General features: G+C 36.4%; 1 protein-coding gene across 1 annotated transcript in view; it reads right to left on the minus strand.

Annotated features, from left to right (window-relative positions):
- The window catches only part of LRRC4C (leucine rich repeat containing 4C), an 876,636-nt gene that overhangs the window by 538,460 nt on the left and 317,419 nt on the right, over positions 1 to 20,757 (minus strand).

Consider the following 20,757-nt stretch of genomic DNA (forward strand, 5'->3'; position numbering starts at 1 on the left):
CTTCCTACCACCTGGGAAAAGCTTGCAGTTAGCTGTTTTACCTTGAGAAAGGCACTTAATCTGATATGTGGGGGTAGGAGGGCGTGGGATGGGGGTAGTCTGAGCTGAATGAAGCCTCATATGCAGCATCAGCTTTCCTGCTGTTGAAACTGGATGTTGAAATTGATGTTGAAATTGACTACATGCGGATGTCTAAAGAGACAATATGGCCCTAGATCTCTTTATGAAGATAACAAGCTGACCAGAGTTTTACAGACTCTGCTAAAGATGTATCACTTTCTATTAGGCACTCAGCAAAATACACTTGTTAGTTTTTACAGGAAAAACTGACTTCCATTTTCACAGAGCATCAGACTATTGAGCAACTTCAAGTTCATGTTTACAAGGCATCATAAAGGGCCAGTTTTCGGTCAAATGCCATGTATTAAGATAAGGCATCAGGAAAGAGTGCCATGGTTCTGTTTTCTTTCACACTGAGGTGTGAAACAATGTTCCTGGGGTAAAAGTTGGGATGATTTGTAGACAAACTTCCATCCTTGGTGTTGTAGAAGACCCTCAGAAATGTGGAGTGTAACTACCATTTTCTTGATTTCTGCCACTTGGCAATATTGTTGTATTTTCACACGTTACCAATAAGGCACTCACAGTGTCCAGGGATTGACACGATGGTGATGGATCACTGTCATCGTAGGACTTCTCTAGAGCATAAAGAGATATTTTCCCAGAGGTGACTGTTCCTGGGGTTGTCTACACTTTCCACAGTTTCGGAGAAGGAAGCAGGAGACAGCGTGGAAGGCTGACACTGGCTGATCTGGCCTGGGGAGAAATCCAACAGCCATGTTATATGGCTTGGCTTATCATGCCTTGCAGCACACACACAATGATCTAAAGGAGGTAATCAGCTTCCGTAAGAACATAACTGTAGCTTAATCACTTAGTATGAGACATTTCTTTCTCCCATTAAAGTTTCAGGTAGAATCGATCTCTCAATTACATTCATCTGGCAAACCAGAGCCGCTCTGACTCAAAACACTGCCCAATTCCTGACATAAGCAACAAAACTATATTGATTTAGGACACCTGATGTGATTGCTATGATTCGTAAAGATCTGGAAGAGCCGGATGGTGCAGACTAGGCGTTTATGAAGCACAACAGAGTTGTCACTGGTTGCTTCTTCTGCTTTGTTTTCTCTCTTATGAGCAAGATAGAATTAGCCAATATGTGGTTCAAAAACTACACATAAAAGAAAATTATACAGTTTCTACTACTCTTCTTCAGTCTAAAACCATACTTTTCAGGAATGATAAGATTAACATGTGTTGGCAGAGCAGAACCTTCTCTCAAGACGGAAACATTCCATGCCATTCCTAATAGTCCAAGAATTATTTTCTTAGTTTACAGCAAAAAATAATGAAGGTGTGGGACTACAAAAGATAAGTCATTTCTTCTTTCTTACAGGCAAAAATTATTCCAGTGAGGAAAGCAAGTTTATTTTTCTTTTCATTTTTTTGGCCTGACTTTAAATAGGTTTTATTAAACTTTAAATCAAGTTTGAGGACAGTTTTAAATCATTCAAATAGACCATTTCTGTATTTATTTATGTGTTCAGTTTGATGAGTTTTGATAAATGCATGTATCCATGTAACTGTTCCCACAATCAAGATATAGAACTTGTTCTTTTCTTCAAAAGTCGAGAGCCATAATGTTCACTCATGTACTTGCAGACAATTACCTACTTCATTCCTGGCCCCAGACAACTACTGATTTGCTGGTTTCTGTTGGTCAGATTTGATTTACCTTTTCTATAATTCCACATATGTGAAATCACATGCCACATATTCTTTTATGTCTGTCTTCTTTCATTCAGCGTAATTTTGAGATGCATTCATATTGTTTCTTGCAGTGACAGTTTGTTACTTTCCTTGATGAATGGTATTCCATTGTAAAAACGTATGGCAATTGATTTATCCACTTACCATTAGATGGATATTTGGGCTGTTCCCGATTTAGGGCTATTATGAAGTTGCAGTGAACATTTACCTGAGTCTTTGTGTGGACTTTTTTTGTATAAATACCTAGAGTTTATATTTCTGGGTAATATGGTTTAACTTTACAAGAAACTGCCTCACCTTTTCCCAAAGTGGTTGAACAATTTTATTTTTACATGAACATTGGTCCACATTCTCATGAACATTTGGTATTATTAGTATTTATTTTTTAACTTTTGTAATCCTACTGGGTATGTGGAAGTATCTCCTGTGGTTTTTACGTTGTATATTCCTGATGATTAATGAAGCTGAGCACTTTTTCATAGGTTCATTGGCCAAATTCTTTAGTGAACTGTCTATTCAAAGTCTTTGCCATTTTTTTTTTTTTTTGATTGGGTTCTTAGCCACTTTATTTTTCAGTTGTAAGTGTTCTTTACATATGCTAGAAACAAGCCTCAAATGGGATTTTAAGGCAGAAATTCAATAATTCTTAAATTATTCTTGAATTATTATCTGACTAATCAGAACATGCTGAGCTTCTTGCCCTGTTTGTGCTCTAGGAATTGTTCAGTCTACAATTCCCAGTCACCCTTTGCTTGGCCGCATGCAGTTTCAATCTGTTCATACTGGATGAATATTCTGCAACAGATGCAGGATGACTCCACGGAAGAACCCTGCGCTCTTTCTTTGTGCAAGTCCCTCATCTCCAGTTCTCCCTCCTACAAAGTCAAATGACTTCAGCCTCCACAAATATCCACCTTTGTCTCCTCAACTCGGTAGGACTGATGTTCTCTATTCACACTATTATTTAGGAAGCGAATCCCAGTTGCTAATAGAAATCATCTTGTTTCTCTTCTCTCGTGGACCAATGAGTTCTGTGCTTCCTGTTGTCCAACATGTGTAAACAGCTGTCTTATACTTTTTTGTTCAAATCTCTAGTTGTTTACAGTAGGAAGATAAATTCATTCCAACTATTTCATTATGGCCAAAAGCAGAAATCTCAATATTCTTCCTAAAATCAGCTTAGCCACAGAGAAGAAATGGAGGAAATGTATATCTAATTGTAAATCTCATTTGGAAATTTCAAAGTTATTTTATTTTAGGATAATGCAGTTAAAGAAAAGAACATGACAAGGAAAACGTGGTGGTGTATATAGATGTGGAAAGATGTATTCTGATCCATGTGTTTGGTCTAACAAAGATTAAAATATTAAAAATATAGGAAACTAAACATGTTTGTTGATCAATTGAGAGTTTGGATCTATGATTTCCTAATAATGGGAAAGTAAATGTAAATTTGCTTTCTTGTACAAACATGGCTCATGAGAATATTCTCTGACAATTTAGGGAATCCAGATTTAACACACCCCACTCTGATCTGCTCCTCTGCTGTAGTATATACCAGCATGGGTAAAAACAGGTCTAATGCATTTTGAAAATAAAGGAGATATTTTCTGAATTAGATATATGATTTAGGACTCATCAATCTTTGCTACAGAAGGGGTTATGAGAGGTAGATTTGCTAGGGTAGCCTGGCTACCTGTTGCATACTTGTAGTCTAAAAAAATTTTTTTGGGGGGGGCGGAACTAGGTTTGTTTATTTATTTATTTGTTTACTTGTTTGTTTGTTTGTCTTAATGGAGGTACTGGGGATTGAATCTAGGACCTCATCCGTGCTAAGCACGTACTCTCCCACTGAGCCTCACCCTCTCCCTAAAATATAGATGTTTTAATGTGGTCTGATGTCTTCTTTTCTGTTGTTCTCTTTTCCTCTTACCTCCTTTCACTGTTGGATAGTTCACACTAACCTCTTCTGAGGCCCACTCTTGATCCCCTACTAAACTTTGCATTTTTGAGATGACATGGTGAGCTTGTTTCCATGGAGATTTAAGTTTCAGGTAAGTATTACTTAATCTCACAAATTTTTGCATAGTGACAGGGCAAAAGGCTTCAAACAAAAACAAGCAAAGATACTTGTAAATGTATGGTTAGCTGAAAAACTCTCTTCAAAAAGAAATATATATATATACACACACACATACACACACTATTCAATAATGTGTGTATGTGTATACTATGTGTACTTAGATGTTGATTTGTGCTGGGTTCCTTCCAAGTGTCTCTACAAGGGGTGAGAGCCAGCAAATGCTGCTTATATTTAAATCCATCCCATCTGTTCTGAGGCTTCTAGAATGAGCTGTGCAAATCATGCTACATATAGAGCTAATCTAACAAAATGAATGTGGACTGTACAAGAATAACCATTTAGGAAATAGTGATGAAAGAAAAAAAATCCAATTCAAAATATGCAAAACAAAATAGTATCTAGTAAGTAATACATATAAAATAAATGTACAAAATCCATACGAAGAAATTATAAACTTTTGAGGAACATAAGTGATGTCAATAAAGACCTCATTTGTTGGAAACATTATTGTTACTTTACTCAGGAACTCAGAAATTTAATAAAAACAGAGTAATTGTTGAAGATGACAAAATGACGCAGCATTATTTTGTAAAGGTGGACAATAAATCATGGACTTGCCCAACAATACACTGACTTGTAGTTTACATTTCATTTGCATTATTTGCACAGTAAAGTTGATTAATTAATTGAAAAATAAGTAGGAGAAAACAAAAATGTAATGTTAATACAAAATTTGTCATTGTGTTTACTCAACTCTTAGTCTGACTCAGTCTTCTAATATTTTCAAGTTCATGATGTTTAAAAGCTCTTTTGCTAAATAAAAGAGAGTTCAAATACTTCCACTTATCTTGGTCACATTTAAACAAAACTCCATGGAGAGAATTATGACATAGTGTTATGGGTCTTAAAATAGAAAGTTTTCTTAGAATTAAGGCTGGGTAGATCCCAAAACACTGAAAAGCTTCCTGGTATGGTTAAGATGTACTGGTTTCTGTTGGAGTAAGGCGGCTTGTAAAAATATCATGGATATTTACACGGAGACAGTGATAAAGGTATGCCAGTAATGAAAATTCTACATTAAAGAGTAGCCACCCATGGATGGCCATTGGCTAAAGGTGGGCGGTATTTGAAATGACAATCACTTAGGAATAATTTCAAGTATAAAGTGTATCCTTTTGAATATTATATGTTAATTGCTATTTTCAACTGAATGTTTAGTTTGGAGTTACTTAATACATATAATGCTACATGAAGGTTGCATCAAGGGAAGTCAAAGGTAGATGGCAAAGGATAGTGACAGATTCAGGCAGGGGAGACTAGGCGAATGATTCTAGACATCTCTCAGTTATGCACCAACATCCTTATATATAGGAAGTCACTAAAATGTCTACAAAGTTTGTTTCTTTTTCTCAAAAAAGAATTCGTTGATTTTAAATATTTTCATACCTCTTTAGGTTATGCTGAAAATCAGATCAGATCATATATATATATATATATATATATATATATATATACACACACACATACACACACACATATATATACACACACGTATGTATATGTGTATATATATGTAAATACTATATAAATTTAAAGTGTTATTAGGATTATACTTATTACTCAATTATTTCAAAGCTTCAAGCTCTTAAAACTAAGGACTCTCAGGGTTTGGAGACTGACTCAAAGATGTCAATCAAATGGAATGCTGTGATCAAGTGGAATGCTATGTGTGGAATGTGTCAATCAGGAGAGTCAAGGTGATAAAATGGCCAACTCATACTTAGAAAGGAAAAGGTTATTATGCTTTCCTTCTACTATGTCCTCTCCCCTGCCACCTTAGAGCTATAATGGTGTTAGTTGCTTATACAACACTTGACTGAGAAAAATAATCCATTCTAAATTATAAATAGTTATGCCAACCCATCAGGGCAATACCAGGGGCATCAACAGGATGCAGGGGAAACACTATAGGACAGAGTTAGGCATCTCAACACTGATGTTTATTAGCAGAGTAGCCTAGGTTCTCCATCTTTAAAATAAGGCTTACATAGGATCCGTCCAGCTCTAACATGCTGACTCTGAACAAATTCACGGGATACACATCCATCAAATAAATGGTACTTTGGCAAGACACGTGGTATTTGCTTACATAAAAATTATTTTTCATCTCTAGGTAACTTCAAATATAACATACCTTTTATAATTCTAGCAACGTCAATGTTTTGAATGCATTTTTGGCACCACAGACCTCTTTGTGGACCCACAAATAGACAAATGAAAAGAAAATTCAGAAATGTGTGATGGTGAATGAATGGCCTCATTTGACACACCATGTTTCCTTTTTCTCATCTAATTTCTAAGATGACAAAGCAGGAATAGAAAAAAAATCTTAAGAAGGGTAAGAGATATGATTACTGTAAAGCAATTTCCTGACAGGAGTTTCAGAGGACGAGAGCTATTTAATATGAAAAGAAGACGATACCAAGGAAGATAGCAGAGCTACACTAATGATGAATGGCACACAGGAGGGTAAGTGCCTCGGTCTGCCCTATTTTAAATATTATAAAATAGATAAAAAGGATCATCACCAGAGCTCTGTTCCTAAATGCCATTATAACAAATGGCATTTAGAGACTCTTCTTTGAAATTGAGCCTTACACAGAGTTCTTAAAACGTGTCCTAGAGTAAAAGAACATTTGATAAAATCAGAGAGCAGGCAAATTGAAAACTGATTAGAGGCGCATTTTTTTCTTTTTTTTTTTCTCCCGAATAAGGAAGGCTAATAACCTGCAGGTTGCCAGTAAAATTTCATGGATGTAAAACAGGTATAAAGACTGGCAAGGGAGGGACGAAGAAAAAGGGAAACAGTGAAAGATGCAGAGTTTGTAAAATGAAAATATGTATACATATATATGAAATGCAAAAATATATACAACATAATATTAACCAACTGACAATCAACTCATGATGGGTTCAGGAAACACCTGAAGTCTTCACTTTAGAACAGCCCACTAAAGCATGACGTTCTGTTTTCTCTAATTTAATTAGTTTTGTGATGGTTTCTTGTCCCTTGTCAGAAGATTCAGGAAGCTTTCTAAATAACAAGCCCTCATCTTTACCATAAGGACATTTTCAGATTTGGCATAATGTACTCTATACCTAGAAACACAAAGGATTAATGACTAACGGGTCTGACTTTTCAGTAAAGCAAAATTATCTTAAAATACTTTGGTCTTTAACTACCTCTTGCCAATGTTCCTAATTTACTAGTTTTGTCCTTAATATTGCCACCCCCCCTAGTCAATCACACCCCAGTCATCGAAGGTAAAAATCTTTTCTTGGGAAACTGGTTCTCCTTATGTCAGAATAACTATAACTCTTAGTTTACACCTTAATGCACCTAAACACAGTGTAAATAAAGTCCAAGCTTGGTAGACATTGTTGTAGTCAGAGAAGTGAAATGGCAGGCTTTCTATGCCATAATTAACAAAGCCATCACTTACGGTTTACAGTGGAATACAAAAATGCCATTTACAAGTTGAAACAAAAGGGCCATTAGCTTTCTGCCCCCTTTATTACATTATTGATTTACAATCCTTAACATTCATTTATTACAGCCAAAGCCTGCATGCCTAACAATTTTTTTCTTCCTTAAAATGGTTATTACTGATTTTGCTTCCAAACAGCAGTCTCCCCACCCTCCTTTCTCACTGTCAGCTTCTCAATTTGTTTCATTAATAACAACATTCATTTCCCTTCGTTATGTTTTTGCACATTTACTTGCAGACACCTTTTACCACACCCCAGTAGTATTGTGTCAGGTCCCCTGTTTTAAGACAGAATCACTGGGAACAATGACTACTGCACCCTGACAAAGTCTGAATGTATTTGCTACATTTATTCTGACTTCTGCTTCAAGCTACGCCCTGGTTGCTCTCATTTGCAGATAGATGAAAACGAATGTACTATTACCTCTTACTCTTCTCTGAGCTCATCCCACCAAATCACACACTTTAAAAAACAAAAATCATAGCATCTTTATTAGCAGTCACAAAATGACTTCGATCAAACTAAAATACTCAGTCGAATCTAAATGTACTAACTTCAGTCCCATGCATCCCTGCCTCCCTCTAGGATGTCCCACTGCCATTAGTAATTGGCGCAAGAATCAGCTTCATGAAGGTTAAATGTGGGGCAAACAGTTACGTTGGTAATGTCTACTTATTTAGGGTCTCTGCTACTCATGTTCTCTGTGACAAAGACTATTAATTGAATCTGTGCATCTTTTATAAACCTGGGGGATATTATTCCCATTCATTAGATATGATTCTAAATAATAGTGTTGTCAATCACAGTAAAGACTTTATACACACACACACACACACACACACACACACACATACGTCCTTTTAGTCTGGTTTCACCACTGGTTTGCTTTAATCAGGAATTACTTTTAGATGTTAATACGCTAAAGACCACTGTCCTCAAATGACCTATTATTGTTTTAAATCAGAGGTGCTGGTTAATCACCAACCCTTGAAATTTCTGCTATTAATAATGATCTCTGCTTAAATGGCACCATAGTTTAAATAACTGGACAGAATGTTCTATCACAGGAACAAAGTTGTAAGTGTAAATCTATACAGAAGATGGGAATTCCCAAGTTGTTCAATAATCTGCCTTGTTTTTATTTCTTACTTGTGCAAATAATATTCTTCCTCCAGAAATTCTACTTTTGGCTATAACATTTTTGGAATTTGATTCGAAAAGGAATGTACAGCATTTGATGTGATTATTTTAACATCGTATTAGGGAAAGATTTGAGTTAGGAGATTGACACAAACAATTTAAGACTAATGGAAAGGAAGGTAAATGTTCGAGTTGGGTTAATTCATTTGAGTTAAGAATATGTTCCAGTTGTAGGTTAATAAGATATGTCTTCATGTCTCTTGTAAATTGATTCTCAAGGTAATTCTGAGAGATGAGTCCCAGAATTATTTTGTAAAATGGGATAAGACCATGTTTTTGAAAGTAGTGTCTTACAGACAAGTTCCTAGGGAAACATTCATTGGACAGATACCGCTCATTTAAAAAACTGATTTACACATTTTGTCAAAGTATTCATTTGTTATTCTTTAGTTCAAAGAGGAAATGTTTATCCAGATTCTAATCAGTGAAAGATAAACCTAAACATATCTATGTCACTAAAGCCTAATTTTAAGCATTGTATTTGCTGAAAACTTCATCCTCTTGGGTTTCTGCCTCACTCATTCACTCTGTATACCTTCATATCTCACAGAGAATTTAGAAATAGTGAAGTACCCCCTTGAAAAACCATCTAAAACCTTTGAGCAGCTCGCAAGCAGTCACTAAGCAACTACCCAGGTTTACCCTAGAGAAAATTGAAGAGTTGAACCCTGTAATAAAATAGGTCAAAGGACCAAAATAACACATGCCTTCTCTAATAAAAATCTGCCCTTCCTCTCTCATTGGGTCGCTGTGATGCTCAACTGTGATAATACATTGGGAAAGAACATGAGAAAGCAAAAACAAAATAGTCAATATGAGGTTGTGATAAATGACTTTGATTTTTTTTTCTTTTATAAATAATCCAGCAATAACAGTAATAATTTTTTGAGCACCACTGTGAAACTCATTGATATCACTTCCATTTTGCCTCTCCCTTGCTCTTGTTTTGATTGTTTGAGATTATTTTCATTAAAGAAATATGTGTGTTGATTTAAAATAAAGTGGATTAATTTGAAATATTTGGTCTGGAAGAGTGCTTGGTGCAATCTGTTCCATATGACAGTTACAGTGAATATTTCATAACTAAAGACCTTGTGCAGTGTCTAAAACATCACTGGTCTTTAGGTTAAAGAGACGATAAAACAATGTATGTTTTTTTAAGGTTTATTAAATGTTTTTAGGAGACAATAAATTTAAAAAAGAAGAAAACAAGGAAGAGAGGGAGGGAAAAAGCAAGGAAGGAAGAAGAAAAAAAAAAGAAAGGAAGGAGGAAGGGAGGAAGAAATTTTGACTATTTGAAGATGAAGCAAAAAATAAGGGTTACCTTCAGCTTGCAGGAAAAAGAACCTTTTAAAAATACCTGCCAAGTTTCAAAAATGATAAGAGTCTTCCCATTAATTGCCATGATAATGTCTTTGTAGACTTAGAATTTAGTGAAATCAGCTACAATTTTATAATTATCACACAGTTATACAATCTATGTTGTTATGCTAATTAACACATTTCTGTCTGGATAAGATAAGAAATGGTGCCCAGGAATGAATACAAGTCTATAATTCACAGAGCTGAAGAGTTCTGCTAATGTCAGGCAAGATTTATGAGTAATAACAAAAACTGGGTGTGAATTTCAACTTCATCATGTTCCTGTAGTTACAGTGTGTCCTTCAACTTTCAAATTTCATAGTTTGCAAGATCTTTTCATTAGTTTACAACTATCATAAACTGACAGTCCATTGATTTAATAAATTTTTTAACAGTTCCCTTTTGCTTTAAGAGAAGTGAGATCACTAACGGTATTATTACAAGACTTACTGATGTCCCTGAAATGGCATCTCTTGGTACAGGTCACTACAGAAAGAATTCAAAGTCACCATTTCCTCTTTTTTATAACGTGCAATTTAAAATGTTTCCTTGTCACTATGCAATTAGGAAACAAAATGGGTTTTCACACTGGACCTGGATACCTACAAGCAATCCTCAGCTGAGATGGAAAGGAAGTGCTTCATCGGAAGCTCGAGATTACATCCACTACTCGAGGGATGGAGGAAAGCGATGACTTCTCAAATAACTCAGGACAATAAAATTAGAGCTTCCAACTCTATTGAGATATTTGTCATTTAATTTAATGATTTATCAGATTCTGTCCAAAATTGACTGATATATCTAGGAAAATACAAATTTCACCTCAAACTTATGCAAATCCCACAGTTATGTGTTACCATCCCATTGCTCACTGCCATGTGTAGTGTGGATGAGCAGTGGATATTGGTGAAAATAATGTGAGTTAAGAAATTCCCACTGGAAATCACAGTGTTTTTTTGTTTTTGTTTTTAATTCTTACAGAATCTAATGACTCTCTACCAAATGATATAAGGAAGTCGTTGCCCTATTTTCTTTCCTATTAATTTTTTCTAAAATGTTCGTTGATCTCTAGGTATAAACCTATATGAAGGATCAGGGGACCAAACTGATAGGTTGTAGAAGCTGGTGTGGTTTTAATTGTGTGTTGGTCTTTTTCTCTGGGATAAATTGAATTATTGGTCTCAAATATTCATTTCCCTGGAATCATTCTATACATTTACACCCTTGTCTTGGCCTCATGGTGTGCTGAATAAACTTTTGTGATTGTTGACTTTGTATTTGGCCTTGTGATGTGCTTTGGCCAAATGGGGAGTTAGTGGAAGTGACTTGAGCAGATGCTTGAAATAGGCTTGTGCACTTGGCTTTGCCACCTTTGCTTTGTTCCCAAGCAGTCACAGTCCTTGGGCTCTGTAAAGAGATGTGAGGTTCACTGCCACCACCTGATGCTTGTAGATCCTAAATCTGAATCAGACACACTCCAGCCAACCTGCAGTCGTGTAAGTGAGATATAAATGTATATTATATTCTGCTGAGTTTTTTTTTTTTATTGTTAGTTAGTGAAAGCTGATACTGACCCCAGTCTTCTTCTACTGAATAGAAGAATGACCAAAAATTTTATGAAAGTGGAATAAATCTGTTACCTTTATGTAGTAGCAAGGACCAGCATAAAATAATTTGGGGTTATTTTTCTTCCTCTACCCCATAACCTTCATTAACTCAAACTTAGCCGCCTCAGATGAACACACAAGCCAAAGACGAAGCATGCTTGCTAAGGGACTGTAACCACAGGATGAGTTCCTGAAGCTCCACTAGCATCCTCCGGAAAAACAGCTGTAACAGGCAAGCGATCTAAGCTAAATTTGGAGCACTTATAATGCAATTGCAGCTCTGAGTCCAGGTTTCTTGGTTCTTCCCTTGACTTGGGATGGCCCCCTCTACACTTCTCTTATCCAGATATTTTGGTATTGCCAATGCTGGCAGGAAACCAGGCAGGCAATATGAGGGCCCTCACCTCTGTATCAAAAGAAGGAGGCTTTCAGTTGGTGTTGAAAACTCTCCGAGAATCATCCTCCATCCCTCAGTCTCTGCTGGGCTTCTCTCTTTCAGGTGGTAGCATGAAAACTAGGAGACAAACCCCTCCCCCTCCATACTTCTCAATATTGTAGAGATATTATAATGCTTTCTCTGCATGAAAAATCCTTTGCCACCCTTGCTGTTCGTTGTAGGATGGGGCCAAGAGGAGGAACAGAAGGAGAAAGGGAGTGAGAAAGGGACCTGACCAGTCTTGCTGCTGGGTGTGCTGTGCTTTTGTTAATGACCCAAATGTCTATCCCCGCTGCCCTCTTCTGCCCTTTGGACTTGCTGACATCAAGCTGGAAGACTCTCTGCAACTGAGTGGGAAAGAAACATCCCTACCTCCACTGAAACCTTCATCGCACTGTCACAGGGACAATGAATTCTTCAAAATGTCCAGACTGTTAAATGCACACTTTCTGATACCGATCATTGTTATGCATTTGCCTCTTTTAATGTCACACTGTCATTTCAACGTAGCTTGAAGGGACATAAACGCACACGCCCAATCTGTCATCCTGATCCAGAAGTCAGTTTGGCAATTTACAAAGACTAAATTAGAGGCGTATCATTTAAGTTTTTACTTACAAAACAAAAACAAAAAACACCCTGCCACAGGGATTGGAACTAGTGGCGCATGGAGTCCAAACCAGTTTTGTCTGGCTTTGTTTTTTTTTTTTTTCCCCTAGTGACCTCATTATGACTTGTTGACAGCTGGGATTTCAAAGAAGGGGCGAGTGCAGTGCAGGCGGGACGGACAAAGCACAGCTGCCACCCCGACGCAGAGGACTCTCTCCTCTAAGGAACGAGATTGGTATTGTTTTTGTCATCTTGCATCATGCAAAGCGCTGTACCTCTGAATATGTTATCTTATTTATTCCTTACAACCTAGGAGACAAGTGATGCTATTAGCATTCTACAAGTGAGAAAATTAATTAGAGGTGTTACACACCTCATAACAGCTCACGCAGCCGCTCTAGGACAGAGCCTAGATTTCATCCCAGAGTCCTCAGGTTGTTCTAAAAGACTGCTCCCTCTTGGGCATCTCTCAGAGGTGTGATGGTCTACTTGCCCTCCAGATACTTTCAGAGCAGCTGGATAAGAATTCAGCTGTCATCAGGAAACTGAACATGCCTCTCTCATCTTTTCTTATAAAGTTTCTTTTGCCTCTGTTGTGGTGGGTCATTTGGATACATTTTGATGCTCTAAGATTTGTAGTCTTGCCCATAACTGAGGACAAAATGAAACCTCAGTCCTTGCTCTCAACATTTTCATGCAATAAAAATATCATCACAGTCAGATATGAGCAAAGCTACTGGGGATACCATACTCATTGGCAGTTAGCTTAAGTGATATTCCTACTGTTGTTGGGAACTGAATTATCAAGCAAAGGTATAATTTTCCCCTTGTTTTTTTTATTTTTGCCCCTGATTTTGTTCCATGACATGTGAGGTTCATTTCATCTGCCTTCAGTGAGAACTTCTCTACCATTTTCACAAAAACAGTTTAGTGCCTTACAACGTGTCTCTTTTCAAAACTCCTAGAATACCTATTGAATATAGGTAAAATAAATATAAAATACATATTTAGCTATAAAAAAAGTCATCTAAGAGGAAGTGATACTATATAATACAGTGCAAATAATAAGCTCATGGGCTAATGTATTCATGGGTGAAAAAAGGAAAGGAATGAAGTTTAGAATTTTATACCATTCCTTTCATGATTGAATATCTAGAAGCCACAAATAATTTAGGCTAGTAAGGGGACTGAAAAAAATTAAAATTCTATTGTTACAAATATAATGTTTACTTCAGGTAAGGCATGAGCTGGCAATTATTTTTAATCTCCCTTCATTGATAACTAGTCTATTCCATCCAAAATATCTATGGTCCATTACACACTGATATCTAAAGTGCTTCAGCCGTCTCCCTCTCCTAATTTACATGCTTTCCAGGTTTGGTATAATAAAAATGCAAGGTCATAATTCAACTTTAATAACTTCTTAAACATGTCTTATCCTCTCTATTTTTTTTTTTAATTGGCATACTCAGTAAGTCAATGAGATTTTTAAAATAAGGTTACTGTACTCCTCTACTTCAGATCTATTTATGGAAAACAGCTGCCACTTATCAGCTCATGTTTCAACTCAGAAAAACCTCATCCATTGTTGAGCCATGTTAAATATAAGCATGGGCACCCATAACTGTTTTTACAAGATGAAATAAACAAGTATGCTAAATAGTGCATTGACAAGTCTTTTCAATTAACATTTATTGAGTCAGATATCTTCCAAGGCGATGAAGTTTATGGGACAGACATTCTCTCGGTGTTGGGGATGCACAATCCATGTCCTTCAAGTGTTAGAGCTCAAACTGATGGGCATGCTAATAGAGGGACATACAACAAGTCATGTTAGCACTGGTGTGGGACACATTATTAATCGCGAGGCGGCGATAGAAAAGATTAGACTGAGAAAGATTCAAATAAAAGGTATGCATGTGCCTAAAGTTTTAAGGGTTTTAAATGTTGAGCAGGAACTTTTCCGATTGAGAAGAGGAGAGCAAGGGCAGGAAGATTTGAAAGCACATGGGGAGGCCTTGAAACTTTAATTTGTAAGATTGGAGCAACATCAGAAAATATAAGGGGTTGAGATCATTCGTATAAAGTTTGGCTAGATTACAATGGTTCTTAGCACATGATAAAGAAAGAAATGGTTGTCCTTGAAAAAGCCCAAAGTGCGGAGTGACAATCCGAGATTCTCACCTAGAAACAATATCCCTAAAGTGGGCCGGGAAAGACTAGAAGCAGGGCAAATCTATTACGTCAGCAACTTTTGCCCAATAGCGTCTCTCTGAAGTTACTACCCGCCAACGGGAATTGTTGCAAAATAAGATTTTATTTTCTTACAGTCCTAGACAGACATTAACACCATATTACCTGTCAGCTCAAGCAAATTAATGGTTTATATGAGAATTACCTAACTCCATTTATGCAGATTTGAGGTCCTTTGTTAATTTTGATTGGGTGAGGTGATGACCAAATTCTAAATATAAATACTTTGGAAACTGGACTCCAACACTTAACTAAGGAACTAATTCCTTCCTGCTGTGTCTGCACGGGTTGCATAATTCTCTCCAAAGTGGGTTTGTAGTCCAGATCCTCACAATGAACACACTGCCTTAGCCAAAGGAAGCCAGAGGGATTGTCCCTTAAGACCGCTTCAAACAGGAGCAATGACAAGAGCATCTCATCAGGAGAACATACTGCATTGTCCTAAAATCTCTGTAAAATACATCTTTCAGGGACTCAAGCCCATGTATTTAAATCCCATATCAACAAAGCTTTCCATTTAAGCAGTCTCTGTTGGGAAAATGCAACAGTGTTTGCGATCTGTTAATTATAAATAGGCAGACTACTAATGCCTCCTGTAAGGTTTCCAAGACATCCTGTGAAAATTAATCATAATGGATTTTTAAAAATTTTTGTTCCTCTCTGATGGTTAATTATAGCTCCAATGAGTCTAATAAAACTGTGCTGCAATGCTTCTGTTGATAGTCCTTAGAATAGCAGGAAGCCACAGGTTCAAGTCATTTAATCAGAGGTCCTGATTTGTTTGGAAAATTATCACAATATGAGCTGTATTTTGTCACTCAGGGCCTATTTGGAGAAAGATTGTGGGCTCGTTCATTGGCCTTGTTCCAGATGGGGGTTATCTGAAGTTCTCCCCCTACTCCCTCTAGAATTTCTTTTGCATTACCATCCTGATAGGAGATACAGTACATCTAGATACTTTGGGATAATAGAGCAAAATCACTTGGTATGACAGCATTGGGTGGAGTTGGTAATGAACTCTAATGATTTACAACAATCTTCCATAGGAAGTAATTTGAGTCTTCTACATTTACAAAATTATAAAGTTATTCTGTCGAATCAGTTCATTTCTCCCACCGATTTTGATGTCTGGGGAGCCCAAGTGTCACTCCTGAAAATAGAGAGAAAGTGATGAACCTGGGATAGGGCTGCTAAAAGTGCATAATCCCCCCGACACCGACACACGGGCTCTTCATCCACTCTAGATGCAACATTGCTCTGATTTCCATCAAGTTTTATAAGCACCACCAGAAACACTTAGGAGAAAAAATATTATTTGTGCAAAAGATTGAGGACTTATAACAGGGTTATGTTCTAGTTGAAAGATTATTTGAAAGTGAATATCCAGGAATGTTGCCTTTTGAATATGAAATACACCTGAACTTCATGAAGTACATCTGCTAATTTATTGAGACCCAGAGGTAGGGGTGGGAGAAGGGAAATCAAGCTGCCTCATTAAGAGAGGTGATCCTTTCATGTTAGAATTCTCCTCCTTTCCTTCTGGAACAGAGAATGGGTCAGGATCAGTAAGTCTCTTGGATACTAAACCAGCTAGTCTCTTGTTTAACATTCAAATAGAATGTGGTAACTCAATTCATGGGGATAAGTCAACATAAACAGCTGTATTCTATGTGGTTATCTTTGGTGGCTTTGGTGAACTAAATTTTTTTTTTTCATTACTCCACCAAGTAGCTCTAAAGAACTAAACATGTTAAGAGTTTGCATTTATGTCACTGCAAGAACCAAGCATTAAGCAATAAGTTGCAAATTTTTTGCTTCTTCACCCACATGTGGCCAAAGATATTCCAGCCTCAGCCGTACTCCAGCATTTATTAATTTGATTATTGGGGAAAATGTGATGTTTCATTATTTTTATCCTTTTAAATAATTATAAAATCAATAGTGATGCTTCTAAGAAGAAGTCAAAGAATGAACAAAGTAAGATTTTCCTTTATTATTGAAGCTTATTTCTCAACAATGTTAGGCTTGTAGGTAAGTAGATGTGGGCTGATGGGGAAAGAAATTTAAGGGTCAATGAAAAGAAATAGTCTTTTTGTTGGTATACTTTAAAGTTCAAAGAAGAGGTTTAAGAATATCTGAATTATTGGATATCTTAACCTCACTCAGATTTGAAAGAATCAATCAGAAAAGCTCAGCAGTTAAGTATTTCTCAAAAACATGAAAGAAATACTGTACTTATTGGTTTAAAAGTGTGAAGGACTCAAAAAAGGCAATTAAGAAATACTTATCAGGAAGCTTTGTTAGTTTCTACCAATAAAACTACTCAGTTCAAAAATGGACTGCCAAGTGTTAAAAGTAGTTAATTTAGGTAATGGGAAGAAAAGCAGCACAGAATTTTCAAGCCCATTCACCTATTACACGGTGGCATCATCATTACCAAAGAGAACAAGAAACTGTATTAATGTGACTAGCTATAATTTGAAAAGCTGTGCATGTACTCACTTATTTAATCCTCACAAGAAACCAGTGCTGAGGCACAGAACAGTTAAGTAGATTACATAAAGTTACCCTCTCAGAAAGCGACAAAGCTGTCATTTACCCAGTCTGGGAACAGAGTCCGTGATCTTAACCAGGATGTTCAGTACACATTTAAAAGGGAATGTGCCAGCATGCCATGAATTGGATACATTTGAATGGTGAGAATATAGGTCATTTTCAACTTCTTTGTGCTTTGAAGCACTTTTCACATTATCTATTATAAACACAAATAATTCTATAATTAAGAATAAATTATTTTTAATGTACTTTAAAAATATTCTTACTATCTTCCATCCTTCTTTATTACCTTCATATATCACACACGACTGGTCAGGCTTCTCTCTCTAAATGAGATCTCTAATACTGAAAAAAGAAACTTTAAAAAATAAACTCTTTTTTTCACATATGTGCCCTTTCTGTATTAGTACCCTGTATTATTAAACCAACAGAACCCTGAAATATCCTTTATCAGGCAAGTGGTTCACAAATCAGTCCCATATTCAAGGCATAATTATGATTCAGAAATCTTGTATTAGCTGAAGGTGAAAAGGGGACCAAAACCTTCTAAGAGCCTCAGAATGGAAAGCTAGAGAGTCTGGGCTACAGGCCTTCAGTGAATGAAAATGAAGAAAGACAAGGAAATATGTTCAACACATGTAAATTGCAAAGACAAGAATTAGATTCTCACATAAGCCAGCAGGGAAAGTGGCTGACAGGGACCAGGGGACGAAAGAATGATCAGATATATGTTATTTTTTCAGCGTGACTTACTAGTCATCCTATGTCTGGTTCTCTATCGTAGGGCTCACAATTCTGTAGCAACTTCACCTACCAAAAAATCCTTCCCCTGTATAGAATGAGAAGGAGAGAATAGAAACTGTAAGTCTGCTAACTACGGAATTCTGAATAAATAGGCTTCCATACAAGTGTTACAAGTACTAATTTCTAAGAGCTTTTGGAAAGTGTTAGGCAAATTTGTGACACCTGTTTCTACCAGTGAATCTGCTAGAATATTCAACTGAATTCTAAGGACATTAGTAAAACCCATCAAATAATCCAGGAAGGCTAGAACTATTAGGAAAATCAGATCCTGCCCCAAAGTCTGTAACCATGATTTAACGCCAAGGTCACCATAGGTACCAATATTAGTAAATGAGGTTTGGTATCTGGCCTGGGATCAAGTATTGGGCAGGTAACACAAAAACAATGTATTTAGTGCTTCTAATTCATTTCCTCTCAAAATGACTCTCATTTTTCACCCCTACCTCCTCAATCATTGACTAACATCATACCTTTTACTAAAGAGGAATTCTCTACCTCAAACCTTTCCACCCCATTTCAGATAGTAGTTCTTCATCTGTGTTTTGTTTTTGTTTTTATAGTGGTTTGCCTCCACTGGTAGCACTTAGTAACTTCTGGTCTTACAAAGCAATAGCATGCTCTAAAGATTTTATATATATATAAGCATTGTACCAGATGATGTAAAATACAAGAATAAATTGCCAGGCATCATGGACTCTTTACTTCTCCATACCCAAATCTATTACCATCAGAAAGGTAGGAAAAAGTAGAAATAGTAATTTGCAGAAAGTCTCATAGGGCCGTACTGTGTCAGGTAAAAAATGACATATGTGGCTTAAAAAACAAATCCATCTGTCCTCTTACCAAACAAGAATGTTTATTCCAGGGGAGAATTTATAATATGCCCTTAATTTTCAAAAGAAAGGTGATATAATTGCCTACATTTTTTGCAAAGAGAGCTAATAACTTTCTTCTTGTGTTATGAAAAACCAACTTCGATCTATAATGTATAAACTAGAGAAAATATTCAAAAATCTTCCCACTAGATGTAGCATTTTAAGAAATAATCAAGCCACTTTCACTGAGGAAGAAGGTTGGAAGGTTAAAATACGTATACATTGACAAAAAGAACTGGCAGTTGATAGAAAAATGTTTATTTGCTCCCATGTTCATAAAATATGTCAATATGTTATCTTTAAAATTTAATATGATCATAGGATGAAAATACATAGGTCTCCAAAATGTTGTTTTTATTTAACTATTTTTGGAACTGCAGAATAAGGTTGGTTTGGTATCCTATTCAGGCTTTGGGGACCTATTTTATAGAAACTGTGTCAATTTCTCCAGTCACTACGTATGCCCTGGGTAGGGGTTTGGTCAGCAGTGTAGAGCAAAACCATTGCAATAGAGGACAGTAAAGACAACAGAAGACTAAATGTCTCATTGCCAAAGGAGCTCAGAGTCAAGAAGAGAGCCATACTAGACGTTCAAAATAGCAGAGCCGTGCATTTTGTTGAGTTACATATCAAGGAATATGATGCAGACTAAGTTCCCAAGTTCACAGAAGTTCACCCAAGGACATCTGATGTTAAAATAATGAATGGATACGGGAAGAAAATTAAAATTAATACAATAGAATGAAAGGATCAATTTAGCCATGTTCTGAAAGAAATAAAGTATTTGATTAATGGGATCAATGAGTTGGGCTGCTCAAACTGTGAGCCTTACTAGTACAAAAGCCTAGGGCCTTTAGAAAAGTTGTCATAAATGAATAGTTTATATATACTTATGGAGGTTAGTCAATGTGAACAGGGAACAATGAAAATTAAATATGATAGTTGGTTTTGGGAAAGCAGAGGGAGAATAAAGAGGATTTTTAATGGGCCACTATAAAAATCACAGATGTCACACCCTGTAGGACTTGGACAATATCTCTGGGAAAAATAGAAGAGTAGGTAGACAGTGGAGAATAACTTGGATGTAATGATTCTCAGCTGCTTCTTAAAAAATGAAAATTTAAACAACTGTAACAGCCACATAAGGACAAATAATTAAGAAGGGAGATAATTAGCTGAGTTGGGAGAAAAACAAAAATTATGAAAAGAAGTCTGGTGAAAAATAACTCCAGAGGTCTGAACCAAGAAAGATAGCAGTGTCTCTGTTTGGGATATGGAAATAGAAATGGATAGAGTGAGGTGCTCTGAGGGAGGCAATGAGCCTAAATGAATTTGGCTTTGAAAAAGTTGTGTTTCAGATGACTGATCTATCCAAGAGAAGATATTGTGTGGCAAATTAAGGCAAGGTCCTGGAGAGTCCTGGTGGGGAATCTAGTTGGAAATGTAGATGTGGAAATCATAGGGAACTTTTTGGCCATAAATGAAACCATTAAAGCAAAGAGACTCAAACAGCAGATCTATGAGTCTTAAAGATTATCCACAGTTAGTAGGTTAGGAAAAGAGGAACAAAAAGAGAATATCTTATTATAC

This window comes from Camelus ferus, chromosome 10 (genome assembly GCF_009834535.1).
Source record: "Camelus ferus isolate YT-003-E chromosome 10, BCGSAC_Cfer_1.0, whole genome shotgun sequence".
NCBI lineage: Eukaryota > Metazoa > Chordata > Mammalia > Artiodactyla > Camelidae > Camelus > Camelus ferus.